This window comes from Schistocerca serialis, chromosome 8 (genome assembly GCF_023864345.2).
Source record: "Schistocerca serialis cubense isolate TAMUIC-IGC-003099 chromosome 8, iqSchSeri2.2, whole genome shotgun sequence".
NCBI classification, from domain to species: domain Eukaryota; kingdom Metazoa; phylum Arthropoda; class Insecta; order Orthoptera; family Acrididae; genus Schistocerca; species Schistocerca serialis.
This window is the reverse complement of record NC_064645.1, coordinates 503,692,286-503,716,265: the sequence shown is the minus strand read 5'-3', so window position 1 is coordinate 503,716,265 and position 23,980 is coordinate 503,692,286.

Below are 23,980 nucleotides of genomic sequence, written 5' to 3'. Positions count from 1 at the left end.
AAGTGAAACATGGACGATAAATAGTTTGGACAAGAAGAGAATAGAAGATTTCGAAATGTGGTGCTACAGAAGAATGCTGAAGATTAGATGGGTAGATCACATAACTAATGAGGAGGCATTGAATAGGATTGGGGAGAAGAGACGTTTGTGGCACAACTTGACCAGAAGAAGGAATCGGTTGGTAGGACATGTTCTGAGGCGCCAAGGGATCACCAATTTAGTATTGGAGGGCAGCGTGGAGGGTAAAAATCGTAGAGGGAGGCCAAGAGATGAATATACTAAGCAGATTCAGAAGGATGTAGGTTGCAGTAGGTACTGGGAGATGAAGAACCTTGCACAGGATAGAGTAGCATGGAGAGCTGCACCAAACCAGTCTCAGGACTGAAGACCACAACAACAACAAACATGTAAATAATCCATCACAGTTTGAGAAGCACAGTGAAATACATACCTGCAACAGTAGAGGGAAAAATGACCTCTTTTACCCAGTGTTAATGCTGTGTGTATGTCAGAGGGGCTCAATTTGCAGCAATAAAAATGTTTGCTCGTTTGCTCGACAACATAAAAGGTCTGACAGGTAGCGAGCAAGTTTTTAATTTAATTTAAGATCATTTCTCCTAGACTGCTCGTTCTATTATTGATGAATTTCTACTTAGAAATTGGAAGCCAGTAAAATAAAATAATAATAATAATAATAAAATAAAAACTTTTTTTAAAGTTAATTGCATTAGTAGGAATGAAATGATATCTTCATTAAAGTGCGATAAAAGAATCCTTCAAGTGATCTACAGATCATGTAGGAACATGTAACTAAATAATTATCTAACTAACCATATGCAGTTCGTGATGTTTGCAAAATTGAAAACTACTCAGAGATGGGGGTGGAATCAAACATGCTGGACAGGTTGGATACAGTGCACAGTCCGAGCAGTCACGTCATTTGTCTCACCACTGGCAGATATAGTCCTAACGAAACCTCACCGGAGCCAAGAGTGTATGTAGACACGCATTTCACTTATGGTAGGCAATGCCGACAAAAATTCCGTCGTCGAAATCCCTAAGAGTTGTGGGATGACGTGGATTCCTCAGCGTACTCGGTAACAGTTGAACTTCGCTCGTGCCAGGAGAAAAGGAAGGCCACCACGATTTAATCAGAAGCTAAGGATATGATTTTGAAAGTAGTACTAATTTCTCCAGGAAATTCGCAAACCGGAATAGCTGCACAGTACCTGAGTAATATTACCGGTACACGATTATTACATGGCAGTTCAGAGTACCCGTACCATGCCCAACGAGATCAAAGTCTCAGAGGGATCCTTACCGACTTAGTGCCTTCGGTTTTCGTTATACTTGTAGCGTTTGAAGGTCAGGGCCTGGATATCAATTTCCTAAAGCAGCACATCCTTATCTACACACACATATACAAAGATACTATGCAATCCACAGTACGGCATCTGGTGGAGGATACCTCGTACCACACGAAGTCACTTGCTTTCCTACTCCATTCGAAAACAGAGCGAGGGAAAAACTCCTACCTATACGCCTCCGTTTTTTTTCCGTCATCAGTGTTCTTACTAGTTTGAAGAGACCCGCCTCGGATTCCTCAACTGTTCCAATCTCTTCATCTCAGTATAGCACTTGCAACCTACGTCCTCAATTAACTTTTGTATATATTCCAATCTCTGTCTTTACAGTTTCTGGCCTCTAGTACCATGGAGGTCATTCCTTCATGTCTTAAGATACGTCCTGCCACCCTGTCCCTTCTCCTTGTCAGTGTTTTACACATATTCCTTTTCTCTCCTTTTCTGCGTAGAACCTCCTCATTCCTTACCTTATCATTCCACCTAATTTACAACGTTCGTCTGTAGCAACATATCTCCAATGCTTCAATTCTCTTCTGTTCCGATTTCCCCACAGTCTATCTTTCACCACCATTCAAGGCTGTGCTCCAAACGTACGTTCTCAGAAATTACTTCCTCAAATTAAGGCCTATGTTTGATACTAGTAGAATTCTCGTGGCCAGGAATGCAGTTTTTGCCAGTACTTGTCTGCCGTTGATGTCCTCCTTGCTCCGTCCGCCACTGGTTATTTTGCTGCCTAGGTGGCAGAATTCCTTAACTTCATCTATTGACCATCAATCCTGACGTTAAGTTTCTCGGTATTCTCATTTCCGCTACTTCTCATTACTTTCGTCTTTCTTTGATTTACTCTCAGTCTACATTCCGTACTCATTACTCTGTTCACTGCATTCAGCAGATCACGTAATTCTTTTTCACTTCCACTCAAGATAGCAGTGCCATCTGCGAATCGTATCATTCATATCTTTTCACCTTGATTTTTGATTCCAATCCTGAATCCTTCTTTTATTTCCATCATTGCTTCTTCGATGTACAGATTGAACAAGAGGGACGAAAGACTACATCCCTGTTTCATACCCTTTTTATTCCGAGCGCTTCGTTCTTGGTCGTCAACTCTTATTATTCCCTCCTGGCTCTTGTACATATTGTATATTACCCGTCTCTCCCTATAGCTTACTCCTATTTTTCTTAGAATTTAGAAAATCTTGTACCAATTTACAATATCTGAAGCATTTACCGGGTCGACAACTCCCATGAACGTGTCTTGATTTTTCTTTAGTCTTGCCTCCATTAGCAACGGCAATGTCAGAATTGCCCCTCTCCTGCCTTTCGTATTCCTAAAGCCAAACTGACCGTCACCTATTATATTGTATTGTATTGAACTGGGGACCTAGAAACGATGGAGAGGCTTCGTCCCCGCTGTAGCCCGCAGTGGTACAATCCCACTACAGGCTACAGCAGTCCACTCACCCCACCGCCACCCCATACCGAGCCCAGGGTTATTGTGCGGTTCGGCCCCCAGTGCACACAATCGTTCCATTTCATAACACTTTGCTACTGTACCTCCAGATATTAAAACGACGTGACTGTGTGAAGCAGGGCACTAATAATGTTGTATCCGGACATTACGAGTTTGTTTTTCCTTCTCATCCTCGTTCACTTATATTTTTCTACATTTAGACAAGCTACCTGTAATCACACCAACTAGAAATTTCGTCTTTGTCATCTTGCATCGTCCTACAGTCACTCGGTCTCGACACCTGCCCGTACACGACAATATCATTAGCAGACTACGGCAGATTGCTGCCCATCCTGTCCGCCATATCAGTTACTTATACACAGAAAATAGCGGTCCTATGACATTTCCCTGGGAAATCGTTGACGATACTCTTGTCTCTGAACATTCGCTGTCGAGGACATCCTACTAGGATATATAACCTTGAAGTTCACTGTATTTAGCGTTGGTGTGTAGAATGTGTGAGACTGGAGATGCAGCATTAGGCTTTCGGAGAAACATTATCCACACAATTCCAAATACTACAAGAGCCGACAAGTGCGAGAATTATCTTACAATCAGTTTTGCACCTCATGCATCCAAGTTTCTGACAAGAACAACGTTCAGAATTATTAAAGGAAAATTGCGAAAATGTTAGACGACGATTAGTTTGGCATTCGGATAGGTAAAAGCAAAGGAGAAGCAATAATGACGTTGCGGTTCATACCGGAAGCAATACAGAATGAAATCACGACACGTTAATAGAATTTATCGACCTGGGGTAAAGTGGTGCAAATGTTTGAATTTTGAGAAAAACTGGGGAAAGTTACAGAGAAAGACGGATATATACAATATGTACAGGAACTAAGAAGGAATAACAAGAGTGGAAGACAAAGAACGAAGCGATCGGATTGAAAACGATATAAGACCGGGATGTAGTCTTTCGCTTATGCTGTTCAATCTATAGATCGAAGAAGCAAAGGGAAGAACGGTTCAAGACTGAAATTAAAATTCAGGGTGAAAGAATATCAATGATAATATTTGCTAACAACATGGCTACACTTAGTGGAAGTGAAGAAGAATTAGAGGACCTGTAGATTGGAATGAATTGCCTAATAAGTACATAATATGGACAGAGGGTTAATCGAAGAAAGACGAATGTAATTAGCAGTACCAGAAATGAGAACCGTGAGAAACTTAGTATCAGAACTGGGGATCACGGAGTAGACGAATTCTGCTGCCTAGACAGTAAAATAACACCCGATGGATCAGGTAATGAGGACATAAGAAGCAGACTAGCACTGGCAGAAAGGGCGTTGCTGGCGAAGAAAAGTGTCAAACATAGGCCTTAATCTGAGGAAGAAATTTCTGAGATTATACGTTTGGAGTAAAGCATTGTATGATAGCGAAATGTGGACTGTGGCGAAAAAGGTACAGAAAAGAATAGAAGCATTTGAGTAGAGTGCTACAGACGAATGTTGACCATTAGGTGGAATGATAAGGTACAGAATGAGGAGGTACTGTGGAGAATCGTCGAGGAAGGATCACAACGAAAACGCTGACAAGATGGAAGGACAGGTTGATAGGGCTTCTGTTAAGACACCAGGGAATAACTCCCAGTGGTGGCTGTAGAGGATAAAAACTGTAGAGGAAGGCAGAGACTGGGATACATCCTGGAAGTAAATGAGGACGTAGGTTGAAATTGCTACTATGGGATTAAAAAGTGTGAGAGGAAAGGAGTTCGCTGGCAGAAAACTGAACAACACCTCCGTACTTTAGTGATGGCAACGCACATGATCGCGTCATATCGCTCTTCCGACATTCGCCAAATTCAGAACCTGCCATTCAACTGCCACAGTGTATACAGTCATTCAAATCGCAGTTGCGTCGGTCTTTACACCATCTCAAGCGTTGCTCAGCATTGACTATTAAAATGTGTAGCATACGAGGAACTGCTCGACCTTTCTATCCCATTATTTTAAATTTCTACGTACATTGTGCTAGCTGCTGTTAGCACTTTGGATCTCACTACTGATTCCTTCTGATCTCATGAGGGTTTTTTACATCTACCCTTCTCAATCCTCGATAGTCCCTGTCAATCAGTACATGGCGTCTCTCTGATACTGGTTTAGCTGTGGTTGTTCCTTCGCATTTTGTTTCCTCAGTCACATCACAAGCAGTAGAATTAGGCCGCTTTTGAAGTTTTGAAACGTCCCTGATGGATATTTTACTACGGTGACATCCATGGGTAGTCAGTGTTTGAGGTTACTGCTTCTCTACGGACAACACGCTACTCAACCGCCCTCCCCCCACCCCTCCCCTCACCGCCACCCCCTCCACTACGACCACAACCACGACCACTACCAATTTTAGACTCGTGGGTCTATCGTGGAACATACTCGTCAGTTCCACATTTCACGGGGATGTCCTAATACTATTAATCAGACAGTGTAAACTGTCTGCAAAGTTTCACGATTACGGTGACGATTATATTTTTTCGTTTTGAGTTATTTAGCTGTCGATTAGGAGATCGCTTAGCATTTATATCTATGTTGCCGCCTCACTTTCATTTGTCATGAAAGAGGAAGAAGGAGGCATGAAAAATCAGGAGAATACGTGTTACACTAATGAGTAACCGTCAATATTGAAAAAAAGTCTGAAGCCACGGAAAGAGACTGTGGAACACTCAAGGAGAAGAAAATAAAGAGAGCAGTTAACAAACTTTTTGGACTCCTCTATTTTATTGCATGGCAATATAAAATAATATCACACCAGTTTTACTAGATCCAGGACGGAAGTAGAGCAAGACAGTTTCATTCCGTTTGCCTGTCGACAGTGAAACCACGCTGAGTCATACAACAGGTCATATTTTCCTAGAATGAAATTTTCACTCTACAGCGGAGTGTGCGCTGATATGAAACTTCCTGGCAGATTAAAACCGTGTGCCGACCGAGACTCGAACTCGGGACCTTTGCCTTTCGCGGCCAAGTGCTCTATCGAGTTCTAGTCTCGGCCGGGCACACAGTTTTAATCTGCTAGGAAGTTGCAGGTCATATTTTGCTTTAATACGAAGGAAGGAAAAAGAGAAGTAGGCACGAATGTAATGAGTCGATGGGCATCCTTCCAAGGATATAACACCTAACTATAAAATGAGCCTACCGAGCTTTAAGTCTGGGATTAGTCATGACTATCATTTTATCTGGCCTAGCTGTAAGCATTGAGCTAACAATCAACACACTGTGTTCGATCTTGGACCATATGTCACCAAGCATGTGGTATAATGTAGACCACTCCTTACAGACGTCCTCTTCCTTGGCTTGTTCTTCCCAAGGTGAGCGAGCCTGGGACCCTACGAACATTTCCTTGGTCTGGTAAGAATTCTTTTGGGAAACGAAGTTGTGTGTCACTCCTTCAAACTTTTGTAATTCTGTACTCTGGTTCACAAGAAGTTTGAACAATCGAAGCATTCGATAGGAGACCAGAACTGAGATCCAGCACTCCACTAGCTCCATTGTCAATATGGTTTATGGAAGGGCTTGCTTTGGACGTCAAACCAGCCCACCCTATGGCGTTTGGGAATCATTAACCTTCTAACATATTTATAGTTGCACTGAAAATGTGACACTACGCACTAATGATTTGTCAGGTTTGATTCCATTTGGAAGCAACTGTGCCCACCAACTGATTTGTACACTCATAAACATTTTGCCTCTAATACACCCATGGCCCGCTTGCTGATTCATCTTCGCCACACCATCTCGTCATCTGATCCTTCCGCACGAAACGGATTATCGACCAAATAAGTCTCTACTCTCGCCTGTCACTGAACCTAAAACTATCTGTACAAAATGAAATAAATTTGTTAATAGTAACAGTTTGAGGAAGTGTTTTCACACATACATATACACTGGTGAGCCAAGACATTATGACTACCTGCTTAGTAGCTTGTTTGTCCGTCTTTGAAACTAAATAAATCACTGATTCTATGTGTCAGCGATCCAGCAGTTTGTTGGTAGATTTGTGGAGGTATGCAGAGTTAGGTGTCTACACACAGATCATGTAAATCGCGTATATAATGGGCCACTGACTTGCTCCCGATAACAACCCAGATGGGTTCCCCAGGATTTACATCAGGAGAATTTAGTCGTCGAAACTTCAACGTGAGTTCACCATACTGCTTCTCAAACTACTGAAGCACGGTTCTGGCTCTGAGACATGGGCGATTACACTGTTGAAAGATGACATATTGCATTCAGGGTTGCAGGTTGATCACAGCGTGTGTTCGATTACTACCACAGGTCCCATGCATGCGCAGCAGAAAGTCTTCCATAGCATAATACTGATCCCACCAACCTGCGCCCATGACGTGCTGTAGGTTTCGCGCTGCCGTTCCCCTCGGTGCTGGTTTTTGTAAAGACGACCTTCCACCTAGTGTACCAAAACTGTGATGCACCCGAAGAGCTGGCCCGTTCCCACTGATCAACGGTCGAATTCGGATGGTCAAGTGTCCACTGCAATCATAATTGACGATGTCGTTGAGTCAACGCTTGAACACGAAGTTATGGCCTTCTATGGATCTCCATGTTCAACAATGTACGATGAACGATGTGCTCCGAAACACTTGTGTGTTCCCAAAATTGTGCTCTTTCGGTAGAGATGCCACAGATCGTCATCTATGCTACTTTAGAGAGCAGACAAACCTCCGAACACCACGATCTATGAATAGTCGTGGACGTCCAATCATTTAGCACCTTTCTGAAAGGAATAACCGCCATTTAATGTACAACCGGTTTTATTCCACAATCTAGATTTCAGCTTTAGGCCATTATCAGGTGTTACAAGTATTAAAAATCATTAGACTTGAGTAGAACACAAGTCATCGTCAAATTTTTCCCTTTATTGTCATTTCCATTCCCCATCAGGGGCGGGCTGGCAGCAGCATAAGCGCTGCTCTTCAGCCAAGAGACATAAATAGACAAGAAGACATTTCAAAAGAATATAAAGGAGATAACATGGCGGAATACAGAAACAAAAAAAAAGCGGAACAGAAGCAAAGAAGACATACAAAGCGGTGACTGTAAATCGGAGATAAAAATCTAAAAAAGTATTTTACACAAAAAAACACATAATACGTTAAAAGGTACCAGGCAAAGTACAGCCGGAGCATACAAGATCGTAGAACGAGTAAAACAGCCACATGGCGGACGGCATAGCAAGGAACTGTCAAGGTCGATAAACAGCTCGAGCACACAATTAAAACCCACATCACTAGACGACAGTATAACGGCACCGAAACAACACTAACGTAGCACATTGATAACGAATAAAAACCTGGGAGGATGTGCAAGGGGGGGGGGGGGGGGCACAAGGGAAATGTGAAGAAGGGGAAAGGAGGCGAGGAGGAGGGGAGAGAAAGGGGGAAGAGGTGGGGGCGCACTGAAGGAGGGCTCGGAAGGAAGTCATCGTAAGTTTTTTTTCTTTGTTGTGATTTCATTCCCCTGCCCCATATGGGCAGGGGAGGGCTGTCAGCAGCACAATCCTCCGCTCTTCAGCTGAGTGACATGACAACTAATACGAGAGTAAAATGTTACATATAAGACGATAAAAAAGGAGGACATAAAACAGAGTAAGGGGACATAATGGAGGTAAAAATACAATGACATGGAGACGTTCATTGGGGGACAATTAAAAAAGTCGACATAACATTAAAAAACACAGTTGGCGATTTTTAAAACACAAAGAAGGCACTGAAGGCACATGCACGTGTTAAAAGTCGGCCACAGTATTAAAAACACTCCAGAACAACACGCTTTAAACCCACTTGGAGCACACATGGTGAAGAATAAAACTGCCAGGTGGGACCTGCCGAAGGAAAGGTCATAGAGGAGGGGAGAGCAAGGGGCAGCAGGGGAGGTGGCAGGATGAAAAGAGGAGGGGCGTCAGCAGGTACACCAAGAGGCAGGGGACTGGTGGGGCAGGAGATGAAGAGGGGAGACAAGGCAGGAGGTAGTGCAGAGACACTGAAGGGGAGCACAAGAGAGGGATTGGAAGTAGGAGGGGAAAGCCACTAATGAGAGGGGAGGGGGAGGAGAGGGAGCCCTGAGGAGGAGGCAGGAGGAAGATGGGGTTAGAGTTGGTAGGAAGGGTAGATGTCAGGGCGAAGCTCATCATCCGGGAGGGGTAGACGGTGTGAGTTGCGTTGGGAAAGGAGATGGAGGGTGTGGAGATGGAGAGAGGGTGGGACACAACGGTAAAGGCACGGCAACGGGTTGGGGGTGGAGAGGAAGCGAGAAACCAGGGGATGAGGGGGGTCAATGCAGCGGACAATATATAGTGTGTGGTTGTCTTCAAGGAAAAGGAGTTTCAGGAGGCAGAGTCTGCTGTGAGCTTTGTGTTGGATGGTAAGGAGATGGGGAGTGTAGGTGAGGTGGCTGTCGAGGATGAGGCCAAGGCCTTTGAAGGTAGGAGTGAGGTGGATAGGACAGCCATAATGGTGATGTAGATCGTCAAAAAATGTATCATCAGTTATATAAACCAATTTCGTTAACAGTAAATGCGAGAAAACTGGTGTAATAGGCTAATTCACTGGCTATTAGAGTGAATTCTCCAATTCATATGGTTGGGAGTAAAGTAGATGACCAAATCAGAGGTTGTAAACATTGCTATACTGTGTCTAAGCAGCCACCGAGTGAAGGTGTCATGATAATAGCCAGTAAATTAGCCTATTACACAAATGTTATCACTTTTACTGTAGACAAAATCGGTTTATGCAACCGAAGATACATGTTTTGACGATGACTTGTGTTTTACTCAAGTCTATGGAATTTTGATAGATGTGGCCTAAGGCCTAAATCTAGATTATGGAATAAAACCTGTTGTACAGTCAAACGGCGGTTATACCTCTCAAAGAGTTCTATATAACTATGGCTTCACACCAAAGTAAAATCATTTAACAACTAGTATGTCACTGCCTTTCTACCTCTTTCCGTAGATTCTCTCGGCAATAGCATGTGAACATTCAACCAGATTCACCATCTTCGAGATACTCGTTCTCAGGCTATGTGCAGTAGTAAGGTGCCAGTCGAAGTCGCTTATCTCAGTGGATGTCCCCACTTGCAGACCATATCTTCACTAGGGCGTTCCCCCCTCCGTGTCTGCTCCGCTTACACACTTTTGTTACCATGTCACGTGCCCGCAAGGCCACCAGGTGGCGTCCAACGTCGCGTTGGGCAGTGCTCATAATGTTCTGGCTGATCAGTGCTTATCGGCGATCACGGACCCTGTAGATCATGCGTTGGCCTTACGATGTTCTTCTATAAAATGACGATCTTGTGCCCTTTGGATCCAGTTCTCAAAGACACTAAACTGTTGAAGGTCCTTCTGCAGTTCAGACCCCCATCACTTCTCTGGTCTTTCAGTGGACGAGTTCCGTCAGGTTGTCCCATAGGCACAGCTTGGCCCAGTACGTTTCTGGGCCCCTGGGAGTGTGCCTTGCCAGGCTTATTCTCCACGTTTTTATTTTATGTACGATATTCGGTTGTTTCAGTAGGTCATACAGTTGTTGGTTCTTTCTCAGTCTCTATGTGTTCTCTTCGCGGATTGGTCCAAAGAGCTTTCTCATGATTTCCTATCAACGATAAGCAGGTCTCTTCATCTTGTTATGGTGCTGAACTTTTCTGTCCCATGTAACAACACCGTTACTGTAGCTGTATTGTAGCTTTAAGACTTGTCTTAATTGACAGATTTTTGATGACATCATCTGCTTGAGTCTAAAATAAGTTTTAGACCCATTGACAATACGTTGATCAATTTCTTGTTGTAGGTTATTATGTCTGTTGAGCCAGGTGATGAGATATTGTAAATTTTCAACTCTGGTTACATTCAATGTTCCAGCCTGTTATGGGGCATTGTTAGGGTATTCTCTGAATACCTCTATCACTTCAGTCTTCATCATATTAACCATCAGTCCAACGCTAATGCCGTTCTTTGCTAAGTCCCCTGTGGCTTCTACCAACTCTCCACTACGGCTGCAACATCTTCTACATATCCCAACAGCCATGTTCTTCCATTGAGCATCATCCCTTTACCTTCTCTGTTCATTTGCTGAACTACTTTCTCCATGGATAAATTAAAAACCTTTGGCGAAATGGCATGATCCTGTCTCACATGTGGTGTTGAATTCCTTGGGTAGCTCCCCCTGGTATTTCACCTTTGCTTTTGTCTCTGCTGTAACACCTTAAACAAGTTAATTAACTTCCTTGGTATGCCAAGCTCCCTTCCTGCTATACATGCATAAGTATGAAATATTTAAATTTTTAAATATTATGGAAGTAGTGAGCCTAGTGTTGTGATGTATAGAGCAGGACAAGCATAAGTAAATGATTCATAGAAAATTAAAGTAATTACAAAGTATTTTTCCATTCGTGCTGTTGGTGGCACCTTACCATGTTTGCATTATCACAATATCCCCACGCAATTGTATATATTTCATTATACACTAATTAATTAACGATTGATTGGGGTATGCTATGTTTATGCAGTGAAGCCACACAATCAACCGCTACATAATTAGCTACACAACGTAGAGCTATAGTGCTTAAAAGGACTACAAAATGACCTAAGATAGGCCGCTTGATAGCGGAATTACGCGCTAGAAACATATACAACAGAGTGTTTGATATATAAGGCGAGCAGCTGAAGTACACTAACATTCGTGGGATTAGTTCTGGTCTATCTTCTTACCACAGTTGCGCAAGGGCGCTCTGCGACTGCTTCAGAAATCTGCTGTTGAACCTACAGCCTGCAAGGTAGGAAGATACCATCTCACACCTGCAGAGTTCAGAAGCGCGCAGAAGTATCGACATTGATGTAATCGGACCATAACTTCAATGTCGGTTCCACTATACTCCCTGAACGGGAAACGTTATCGCTGACAGAAATTAGCGTACAGGTTCAAGTGTAACTATATGTTAGTGAAAATGACAATCTTAGATTTTCGTTGTCAAGGTTATTTTTTCTCTAAGTGTGACTTCATAATATCATAATTATGATACGTACAGGATGGTAAAATATTTATATTGGGTGTTCTCAACTGGTAAACGACGTTTCTATGTATTCTAAACTCTTTAATAGTTAGATGGTTGACGACCATGTCTCGGTGTCGAAAAAATAAAAAAATAAAATAAAAAAAAATACTGTTGGACCCAGAGACATCAGTTAACCTAAAAATGTACAATTACAATACCCAATCAATGGATGGGGTCGGTAAAGAGCAATCAGAAAGAAGTACACATTTAAAACGATTCAATAACTTCTGGGTATAAAGCAATCTACAGTGGCTGACCAATTATTTTCGTTAAATCCGGTATGTCGCGTTGTTGTTTAAATTTAGCCGGCCGGAGTGGCCGAGCGGTTAAAGGCGCTACAGTCTGGAACCGCCCGACCGCTACGTCGCAGGTTCGAATCCTGCCTCGGGCATGGCTGTGTGTGATGTCCTTAGATTAGTTAGGTTTAAGTAGTTCTAAGTTCTAGGGGACTTATGACCACAGCAGTTGAGTCCCATAGTGCTCAGAGCCATTTGAATTTTGTTTAAATTTAAACCAGACAGTCGTGAATATGTTTAACTACAGGTCATGGTCGAATGTATGAAAACTAGGAGAAACGGAGACGACCACAGTTACGAGTGTAGCGGTCGCGCGGTTCCAGACTGTAGCGCCTACAACCGCTCGGCCACCCAGGCCGGAACTCCAGATACATGTCTGGTGCATCTAGCATACAGACAGATTGGTTCCAGGCCCTCAACTGGCCTCCTTTCAACCAACACGCAGCCATCACTGGCACAGATGCAGAACCACTTTCATCAGAAAATACAAAAGACCTCCACCCTGCCCACCAACGAGCTCTTGCCTAACACCAAAGAAGCTGCAAATGGCAGTGGTTTGGTGTCAGCGGAATGCCTGCTACAGGGCGTCTGGCTCGGAACTGTCCTTGAAGTAACCAATTTGCAACAGTCCTTTGTCACTGTATTGACAACTGTTGTTCACATTGCTGTTGCAAATGCAGTGTGATGCATTAGAGTCATATGCCGACACGATGGTATTCCCTCTTGGGAAGCGCCACTAGACCGTCAGGAGCTCTGTCTTTGTCTTGTGGTGACTTACGGCCTCGTGAAGATCGCTGCTAGTAGTCATGTACAGCTGTTGCATTCATGAAACGTTTTTCTGCAATATCGTAGAAGGAAGATAAAGCTTTTCGTAGCCCTACTACACGACCTTTCTGATTCAGTGAGATGTTGATAATGGCGTCTTTGTCACCTTAAATTCATTCTCTTATAACATCTCACCATGTCGACCCTCAAATGTAGCTAACGCTCACGATCATTATAGCGACACTGATTTGTCTTCAATAGTGGCAGTAGGTGCAATGTGCAATGTGTGCCTGATGGTCCCTCCGCCCGCCACACATCGTAGTTCTGCGGGTTGCCGTTCTGTCGAACGCCTACAAGGCAGCGCAGCTCAATTCCCTGCTACATTGCTGCAGGAAGCCACGTTCTCTAGACACAGTCGGCACTAGCTCGCATTAGCGAAGCCACGTGGCAACGCCCGCCTCTTGGTATTAATGCAGCGGGTGGCCTTTATAGTACAACTGCAGCTCTATAGCAATGCGAATCCCACCGCGTATCCAAGTGTGAATACGAGTGCCATACGAGGAGTCTCCGACGCAGCGTTTTAGTACCAAGACAATGTCACTGTAGGCGACCGGCTCTGGCCTCGTGTACGGTAGTGAGACAGTGTGCTCTCTCGTACCTTCCTGGAACGGGACTGAATGAGTGACACTTCTTCGAATACATAAGAACGTCATATGGTCCTTTCACTGAGAATCTGTTGTTCGTGTTTTCTTCTAGAATTTCTTTTTCTTTATTGGTTTTCGATTCCCCCCAAAGTAAGCGGGCAGGCAGCGGCTTAGTACACCACTCTTCAGCCTACAGAATTTTTAAAAGCATAATAAGAAGACAATAAATAATAAAAGTAGGCAATAAAATTGTGACTTTTAAATTGTAAAATGCTGGAAGTTTTTGGAAGTTAAAATATAAAAAAAAGAGTTGGTGATGCTAATTAAAACACGCAGCAAGCAGACAGGTAAAGCACTAGACAGACAATTATAAAAACATGGCTACAGTCTGGATTCTGTTCACAAGAGATAAAAAAATCAAACCTAGCAACAGTATGGTTTCTGTTCATAACAATTAAGAAAAGACGCACAACATTTAACACTCACTTAAAACCCCGCTGCCTAGACCAGATTGGGTGGTGACCCGGACAGATGAGAAAAGAGGGCGGCAAGAGGGAGGAGAGGAAAAGCAAAAGGGGGAGGACTCATAAGGGGGACAGGGTGGCGGGATGCGAGATGGAATGTGGAAAGGCAGAGGAGGAGACTGCAAAAGGATATGGGGGAGAGAAGGGAGTCAAAGACAGGGTAGGTGGGGAAGAGGGAAAAACAGGATGGGAAGGGAGGGTAAGATGGAGTCCAGGAAAAGGACAGAGGTAGGGAGGGGGGTGAGGATCAGAGTTGATAGGAGGGATAAATGGAGGGAGAGAGGGCATCATCCAGGAGTTGACAGAAGCCACTTTGGGAAAGGAGATCAAGGGTGTAGAGATGGAGGGTACATGGGATTCTGACGTGACCAGGGGTCCAGACGAATACCACAGAACGACTGGACCGTTCCAGGGTATAGATGGACTCTTGGATGAACGCTACCAAAGAATGACAAGGGTAGCACAGGTCGATAGTTTTCAGGTTGCTCAAGGAGTCAGTACGTAAAAGAAAAGACTCCCCAGGGCATGAACGGAAATACTGAAGCGCACGAGAAATGGCCACCACTTTGCAGTGAATACACTGCAGCCCTCGGGTAAGGAATGCTGTTCAATACGGCCGTCGTGCACTTAGGCAAAGCCAACGCGACCATCAGCCATCGAGCCTTCGGTGTAAACTACTTCAGAGCCTCGGAACACGTCAAGAATTGAGAGGAAGTGACAGCGAAGAGCCGCAGGGGTAATAGAGTTCTTTTGGTCACGTGAAAGGTCCATACGAAGCTGCGGCCGAGGCTTACACCACGGAGGCGTACGTGAACGGACCGCAAGTAGAGGCGGGAAAGGGAAGGTCTCCAGTTCGGAGCCGCAATCGTTAGCCCTGACCTAGGCCTCCGATGTGGGAGATGGACTGCCATGGGCGGAAAAAGTAGATGGTAATTCGGTTGCTCAGGGAAACTACGAATGTGTGCTGCCTAACTGGGAGCAGTTGCGCATGTTTGATCTGCAATGATGGGTCACCGGACTCGTTCTAAAAGCTCCTGACGCTAGTCAAACCCCACAGTGGTGCACAGGGTCGAGTAAATGCAACGCTGAAGACGCTGCCGAATCATAAACCACACTCCCAGTCAGTTCAGGATTGGAAAAGGGGTCTGTAGCGTACAGCGTACAGCGATCTGCACCCCCCATTGGTGTTGCTCAGGAAACGGAGGGCTTTGAGAAGCTGCCAGCACTTCATTTTAAGCTGACGAAGATAAGGGAACCAAGTCAATCGAGCGTCGAAACCCAGTACTAGGGATCGATATGTCTCCACTGCAGTGAATGGATCGTCATTAAGGTAAAGTGCTAGTTCTGGATAAATGGTACAACGCCGACAGAAGTGCATGACACACAATTTTGCATCTGAAAACTGGAAGCCGTGGGCTGGAGCCCATGACTGCGCCTTGTGGATGGCTCCATGGAGACGCCGCTCAGCAACACCAGTACTGGAGCAGCAGTACGAAATGCAGAAGTCGTCTGCATACAGAGAAAGTGAGACAGAAGGCCCGACAGCTGCTGCTAGACCGTTAATGGCCACTAAAAATAGACACTTAATACAGAGTCCCGCGTGACTCCATTCTCCTGGGTGTGGATGGAACTATGGGAGGCAAAACTTGGACACGGAAAGTACGGAGCGACAGGAAGTTTTGGATAAAAATCGGGAGCGGGCCCCAGAGACCCCACTCATACAATGTGGCAAGGATATGATGTCGCAAGGTCATGTCGTATGCTTTACGTAAGTCAAAAAAGACGGCGACCAGTTGTTCCTGTCTGGAAAAGACTGTTCGGATGGCAGACTCGATGGACACAAGATTATCAGTAGTAGAGCGATCCTGGCGGAAGCCACCCTGACATGGAGCCAGCAGGCCACGTGACTCCAGGACCTAACCCAACCGCCGACATACCGTACGTTCCAGAAGCTTAAAAACAACGTTGGTGAGGCTGATGGGCCGATAGCTATCCACATCAAGCGGGTTTCTACCGGGTGTGAGCACTGGAAGCTCTCCCGACATTGCGATGGAAAGACGACATCGCAGCAGATCCGGTTGAAGATGAAGTGTCGCTTGTAGTCAGATGTTTAATCATCTGGCTGTGGATCCGATCAGGCCCAGCAGCCGTGTCGGGGCAACGTGTAAGGGCACTGAGGAGTTCCCACTCTAAATGGGGAGTTACAGGATTCACTATGGCGTGTAGTGATTGAGAGGACGTTCCCTTCGAGCTACCGTTTGAGTATGCGAAAGGCTGGTTGGCAATTCTCCGACGCAGAGGTTAGAACAAAGTGCTCAGCAAAGTGCTCGGCAATCGCGTTTGGGTCAGTAGATAACACACCATTTATGGTAACACTGGGGACAAGTGTTGGGGCCTGGTACCCGAAAATACGTTTGATCTTTGCCCAGACTTGGGAAGGTGTCGTATGGCACCCAATGGTCGAGACGTATCTTTCCCAACGCTCCTACTTCCGTCGTTTGATAACGTAGCGAACACAGGCACAGATCCATTTAAACGGCTAAGAGGTGCTCCAGGGAAGGGTGCCGCTTATGCCGCTGTATAGCACGCCGGCGCTCCTTCATTGCTTGAGCGACTTCCGGCGACCACCTTATGCCTGGGGCACCCTAAAGAAAGAGGGATCGAGTTTTCTGCCGCAGAAACTGTTGTAGTCACCTGCGTAGCCATCACATCGATGTTACCGTGTGGGGTAGATTCATCGGTGACGGCACATGTGAAAGTTTCCCAGTCTGCCTTGTTTAAAGGCCATCTGGGCAGGAGTCCGTGGGCCTGACGCTGGGGCAGTGACAGGAAGATGAGGAAGTGGTCACTACCACACAGGTCGTCATCTGCTCTCCAATGGATAAATCAATGGCCGACTAACTACCATGGGACGCACTAAAATGTGTGGCGGCCCCAGCGTTTAAGAGGCAGAGGTCGAACTGAGACAGTTAAGTTTCGACATCTCTGCTTCGGCCAGTAAGCATGATACCACCCCACAAGGGGTTATGGGCATTAAAATCTCTCAAAAGTAGGAGAGGTTTATGGAGTTGATCAATCAGTGCAGCTAATACAATCAGGGGTACTGCACCATCTGGAGCAAGATATACATTGCAGACAGTTATTTCCTGTGTCATGCTTATTCTAACAGCCACAGCTTCAAGAGGGGTTTGAAGGGGCACATGTTCACCACGGACTGAATTTAGGACATAAACGGAAAACCCATCTGACACTCGATTATAGTCGCTATGGTTCCTGTAATATCCCTCACAGCCACAGAGGGCAGGTGTCCGCATTGTGGGAACCAGGTTTCCTGGAGGGCAATGCAGATAGCAGGTGTAAAGCTTCAAAGTTGCTGTACCTCAGCCAGACGGTGGAAAAAACGGCCGCAATTCCACTGGAGGATGACATCATGAGACTGGGAAGGCATGGAACATTCAATGAGGCAGTTTACGCCTCGGGGTCACCTGCTGCCACCGACTTCATTTCTGTGCAGTCTATATCTATTTTGTCTGAGGGTCTGGCGAGATCTAGGACCTCAGAGGATGCCAAAATCTCCACCCCATCCTCAGACGCAGAGATTGTAGGTACCGTTGGTGTGGGTGCCACCACAATTATTTGGTCTTAGAGGTTTTCTTTTTGGATTTATCTCACTGCTCCTTGGGTTTCCCTATCTGGGAGGACTTCACTGGCTCATTCTCTGGGACTGAGAATGAGTGTGAAGCCTTATCACGAGCTGCTTTTGGGCTCTTCAGCCACTGGTGGGTATCATCTTCCCACTAGCTGAAACCTGGTAAGAGAGTGACCCAAGGGACCCATTCATAGTGAGAGAAGCCGAAGTAGACTTACACTTCTCAGGCTTATAAGTGGGGACAGACATCCCAAACAGTTGGGGGGGGGGGGGGGGTGTTGCTCCCAAAGTAGGTGGTGCAGGAGCAACAGCCACCCACCGTCAAGGGGGCAGGTGTAGACTTCCAGTTCTGAGAGGTGATTTGGGTTGGTGGAGCTGATGGTGACGGAACTAAATAAAGGATGGGGCTCCGCCACGCCCACACCAACGTGGTGACTAAACCAAAAGTTCTACTGTCACCTCCGAAAACATGTTAGTTTTTGAATCCGGCGTCACAGGATGCGGGCTGTGATGTTATCCATACGTCTGGGTAAGATTACTCATAAACATGGTCCATCAGGAGATAGAAGTGGTCGAAAACGATTGAAGGGTAGCGGTTGTAAGGGCAGAGGATAAAAAGTGCCAAGGAAAGCGCCATGGGGAAAAAACCTCTGTGACAGTAGGACGGGTAGTAAGGACAGTAGCGGCTTGCTAGCTGCGACAGAGCATGCAAGGTGAGGTAAGGTTAGTATGAGGTATCGTGCATCGTTACCTATGTGCTGCGTATTCGTTAACTGGGTCCGTCCTGGTGCTACGGCTAGGCTCGCTTGTAGTCTCCTGGGCCGGCTGCAGTGGCTTCCTCCCTGTAACAAAGGAATTCGGCGCGGCAACGCATGCGTTGCTGTTAGGCCCTCTGCTGCGCCTTGTCGTCAGTGACTTGGTACTGCTTCATCAGTCTGGTGCAGAACGGCGGCGGCCGGCCACCGTTCAGCGTCCTCCTCTACTGCACAGCGCAGCCCTTCTGTATTGTAGCTTCGAGCAGCTCCGTTTGTTCAGAGAGCTGCGCCGCTTCAGCGTCGGAGAAATGCAGGCCGTTCGCTCGCGCTCGTGCGATGAAGGCTGCCTTTTTGTCTTCTCGGTCCCTTGCGGGGGCCGCTCCCGCAGCGGTCGGCGTCGCCACCAGTTCCGCTGGGGCGGCGGTTTTCTTCTTTGTACCTTTCACCTGCGGTGCTGCTGGGGCAGCCGCTGGGATAGGCGCGCGAACGTCCTTCTGCGAGGTCGCAGGAGTGTTCCCAGCTACTGCTGCGCTGAGGCCTTGGGCGAAGACTGCGCGCAGTTGCATCAAGGCCTCTTCCTTCTCTGCAGCCACGGCGGCTGCGAAGGCAGCCCTCTCTGCCACCATGACGGCTTTGAGGGCTGCAGTGGCCTCCTTCACGGCGGTGCCGAGTTCGAGGTCACATTTCTTCTCGAGAGCGCGAGCTGCATCCTGACTGCCCGTTTCCGGGCAGTCGTCCCGGCCCCTGCCAGGTGGAGCTGCTACTGCGCCGTCCCCCAGCTGCGCCGGGCTGTTCTGCGCCCTACGTCGTTTCCGACGTCGTCTTCCCTTCTTCCGCTGCGTCGGTGCGGCCGCGGCCGCCTCGCCGCCTTCGGCACGGTTACGGCTTGAGAAAGCCGTGCAACCGCGCCAGCTGGCGACGTGCGGGCCGCCACACCGGACACAAGTCGGCAGAACGTTGCTGCCGCGATCGCAGGCACGGCTGTCGTGCTCGCCTGAGCACTTGACGCACCGCGCCGCGTTGCGGTAATACTTCGCCACATGACCCTCGCCCTGGCACCTGAAGCACTGGGCCTGGGGGTCCGTAGCGATCGGAAGAGCTTCTGTCGTAACCGGGAAGCCCAGCAACTTCCGCAAGTCGAAGATGTCGCTCCCGCCGTCGACCGTTTGTACGGTCAGGACGTAGAGCGGCGCCCTCTTCCTGTTGGTACGGTTGTGCAACCTTGCGGTTGCATTACCAAACCCGGCTCGCAGCAGCCCTTCCCGGTCCGCTGCCTCGTCACAGCACCACGGCAACCCCCTGAGGAGTTCCTCGGTCGTCTTCATCCTTCCTGCGGAAGGTGCCTTCTCACGCGCCGGCGGCGCGTCGACGATGTGGTCAGCCACTGCGACCTCGATCGCCCTGTGGTCGGCCACGTTTGCAGCTCGAACGCAGATCAGCGAGTCTGTATCGACAGACTCGTAGACCACTTCGTTCTTAGCGCAATTCGTAATGGTGTCGAACAGCGCTGTCCACGCGCCTTTGCACTTGACGTACAAAGGGGGGACAGGCCGCGACTCGTCTTCTCGGGAATTCCTTTCATGGTCGGCAGACTCAGTGAGTTGCACAACCGAAGGACCCTTCGTAGCGGCAGGTTTCCTCTGCGCACCCTTCTTTCCCATGCTGCGCGGCGCGGAACACGACAATCTGCAGGCGTTGTGAAAACAACACACGACAATTTGCTTTCCACGGCGCCCACAGCAGAGAAACCTCTTCACGAGCTCCCAGCGGCCGAGCAAGCGTAGCGCGCAACGGCAGCGATGCGCTCGCCTCGCTAGCTCAGGCCGCCCTGGTTCAAGAACTGTTGTAGCAGCTGTGTAAGACGATGTCATAAGCACAGGATGCAGGCATTCAAATTTTCTCTTAGCCTCAGTGTAGGTCGGTCGTTCCAGGGTCTTGTACTCAATGATTTTCCTTTCTTTCTGGAGAAATCTGCAGTCTGGCGCGCAAGGCGAATGGTGCTCTCTGCAGTTGAGACAGATGGGAGGCGGGGCACATGAAGTATTGGGATGTGATGGGCGTCCACAATCTCGGCATGTGACATGGGCAAGACGTAGGTCCGAACTTCCAGCACTTTAAGCACCGCATTGGTTGATGGATATAGGGCTTTACATCACAGCAGTAGACCATCACCTTAACTTCTCAGGCAATATATCACCCTCAAATGCCAAGATGAGGACACTGGTGGCAACCTGATTATCCCTTGGACCCTGGTGGACAAGTTGAACGAAATAAACACTTCGCCACTCTAAGTTGGCACCAGCTCATCGTCGGACTGCTAAAGAAGGTCCTTGTGGAATATGATACCCTGTACCATATTTAAGCTCTTATGGGGCGTGATGGGTACAGAAACATCCCCCAGCTTGTCACAAGCGAGTAACTCCTGTGACTGGGCAGAGGATCCTGTTTTGATCAAAACTGACCCACATCTCATTTTGGACAAGCCCTCCACCTCGCTAAATTTGTCCTCTAAATGCTCAACAAAAACTGAGTCTTCATCGTCATGAAAGATTCTCCATCAGCTCTCGAACATACAATGTACTGGGGTGAATAAGATCCACTGCCATTCTTAGCCTGACGTTCCTCCCATGGTGTGGCCAGGGAGAGGAACGATTTGGGGTCATACTTCTGTGTGTTGAATTGAGCTTGTGATCACTTAGAGACTGCTGGTGTTTCACAATCAGCAAGAGATGATGGACTACGCTTCTAGCGTGTCATCCCCCATGATGCCACCAACTCTGACCAGGGGCCCTCCCCATGGGCGCCACCCAGCTGCAGCAAAGGCCACCTGGCAGGGTGGCCATTGCCGGGAGTCCCGATGCCCCAGGGTATGGGCATCTACCCCCTGGAATACGTGGGGAGTAAACGGCGCAGGCATCAGCAGAGTGATCCCTGATCCCTGTGTGGTAAGGAGGCAACAACCATCAAGGTACATGGCGACCCCACCACAACAGACTGGCTACCGTTATGGATATCAGGTCCAAAAAAATCCATGCTCATCGTCGATGCAGAAAGCGACACTGCATAGTATTTTGTGGAAAACGCACCCAGGAATGTGTCCTCGACCAAGAGATGGAGAATGGGTGGGACAGCAATGGGATGGTGAGAAAGTGGGCTAAAGATCTCAATGCACGAGGGACACAATGCACCATGTAAGGCGCTATTCCCCAATTGGCTCGCTCTTTGGGAAAATTTTAAAGAATGGAGGTCAGACCCTACAGGGGACCATCATATAAAGGGCGAAACGTGTGAAACTCCTATTAGTCGGCTCTTATGACAGGCAGGAGTAACTTGGGCCTATTCTAACCCCCAGACCCACAGAGGGGTGGGGGAAAGGAATCAGATCATTGAGGATCTGAGTGGAGGATGGGTGGCTTCTGTGGAGTGCATGGTGCTCGAGAATCTGGAGGTACTTATAGAGTTAGGTGGGAATGTCAAAGTAGAGGATGTGCCAGATCAAGGATTTGTAGGTGTGGAGTATGGTAGATGGGTTCAATCCCAATGTATTGCCAGGTGTGGTATGACCTACGATGATTGCCTGGGTCTTGGAAGGATTGATTTTTCGGAGCTACTGGTTACACTATTCTGGCGTAACCACAAACGCTGGAACTAGGATGCGGAATGCAAGAGCAGAGAAGGTGGTGAGGAAACGTCATTGGCGGGCGGAATTTGACTGCGCTGCGCCAAAGGCGACATCTGGAAGAAGTGAATGTAAGCACTGCTCCTGCTAGCCTCCGCCGCTCAGATTGCCTCAGAGTACTGACAGTAGTAAACTGTATTTGCGGAGCGTGCTACAAGAACAACTAGTTGTCATCTTTATCAGTTACTTGTCTGGACTTTGACTATAGCGACGACTATTACTGTTTGCATGTTACTTGCGACATCGATGCAGTTCCAAAGTTAAGAATTGTCAAGTCTATTTTGTAGAAATGAAGCTATTAATGTTATTTGTTTGAATTGTTGTATAGCATTTCGAGAACGCTGCAGCCCTTAGGCACCCTATTAGCGACGAGTGGGCAAGATCCCACTTACAGCATGTGCCAAAAAGGTCAAGGTGACTGGAAAAGGCGATGGGATCGTTGAAGGGTAGAAGTGAGAGCAAGGAAGGTGGTGTCGTTGGCATACTGCAGGAGGTGAACTGGAATGGGTGGTAGGGGCATACCAGCTGTGTACAGCACAACTGCAGAGGGGCAGAAGGTGCATGAATCGGTGTTATGGATGGTGACATGGGAGGGGCGGCGGGAGAGCAAGGAGGCAATCAGATGGTCTTGATTGATTGAGAGGGCATGGGTCTGGAGTTTAAACAGACCGGGATGCGATAAGCGGTCATAGGCCTTTTAGAGGTCTAGGGATACAAAAGTGGCGGAGTTAAGATGGAGGGTTTAGGAGTTGGTCGTCGGCAGAGAAGGAAGGTCGAAAGCAACATTAGGTGATCAGACTGAGGCTTGTTGGGTTTGGGGAACATCTGGTTACGGGAGGTTTTCCACAGGTCATGGTAGAAGCCAGTGGCAGTGATTACGCTGTAGAGAGCGGCAATGACTGCAAGGAATGAGGGAGGGCAGTGTTTGAGATGGCGGTAGGTAATGCGGTCGTGGCTGGAGGCAGTGTTGCGTTTAGTGCGGAGTGTGAGGCTGATGTCCTGTGCAGTGATGAAGTGCTAAGTTCCGATGGTGGTTTGTGGCGCAAGTACTGGAAGCTAGGAACAAGGGGAGGTGGGGGGGGGGGGGGGGTACGGTGGTAACCACACTTTCGATGACGTCAGGGAAAAGGAAATAATCAAATTGGGAATAATCTGGAACGGAAAAGGCTTCAGGGGCGAAGTGGTTAACCTTACTGAGGTTGTGAGGAAAGGGACAGACATCATGAAGGGGAGAGTATTTCGGGTAGACCGGTTCCCAGTAAAGCAGACCATTTCTTGGAAGAGTTTATTGGGAGCGTGGCGCTGAGTTGTGTGGCTGTCTGTCTCCAGGCGCGGAGTTTCATCGTAGTAATCATGTTGCGGATGTGTCGTTGTAATTGTCAGTGATGAGTGAATGTGTCCCGGTCACGAGTGTGGAGGAAGGATCAGTTGAGTGACATGATTCACGAGCCGCGCGGGCTTAGCCGAGTTGTGTAGGGCACTGCAGTCATGGACTGTGCGGCTGGTCCCGGCGGAGGTTCGAGTCCTCCCTCGGATATGGGTGTGTGTGTTTGTCCTTAGGATAATTTAGGTTAGGTAGTGGGTAAGTTTAGGAACTGACGATCTTAGCAGCTAAGTCCCATAGGACTTCACACACATTTCAACATTTGAACGTGATTCACGAAGGAGAAGGCCGGCCTGTGGAGGTTGGGCTGGGTGGTGAGGATGGATGGCTTACCATCCTATAAAA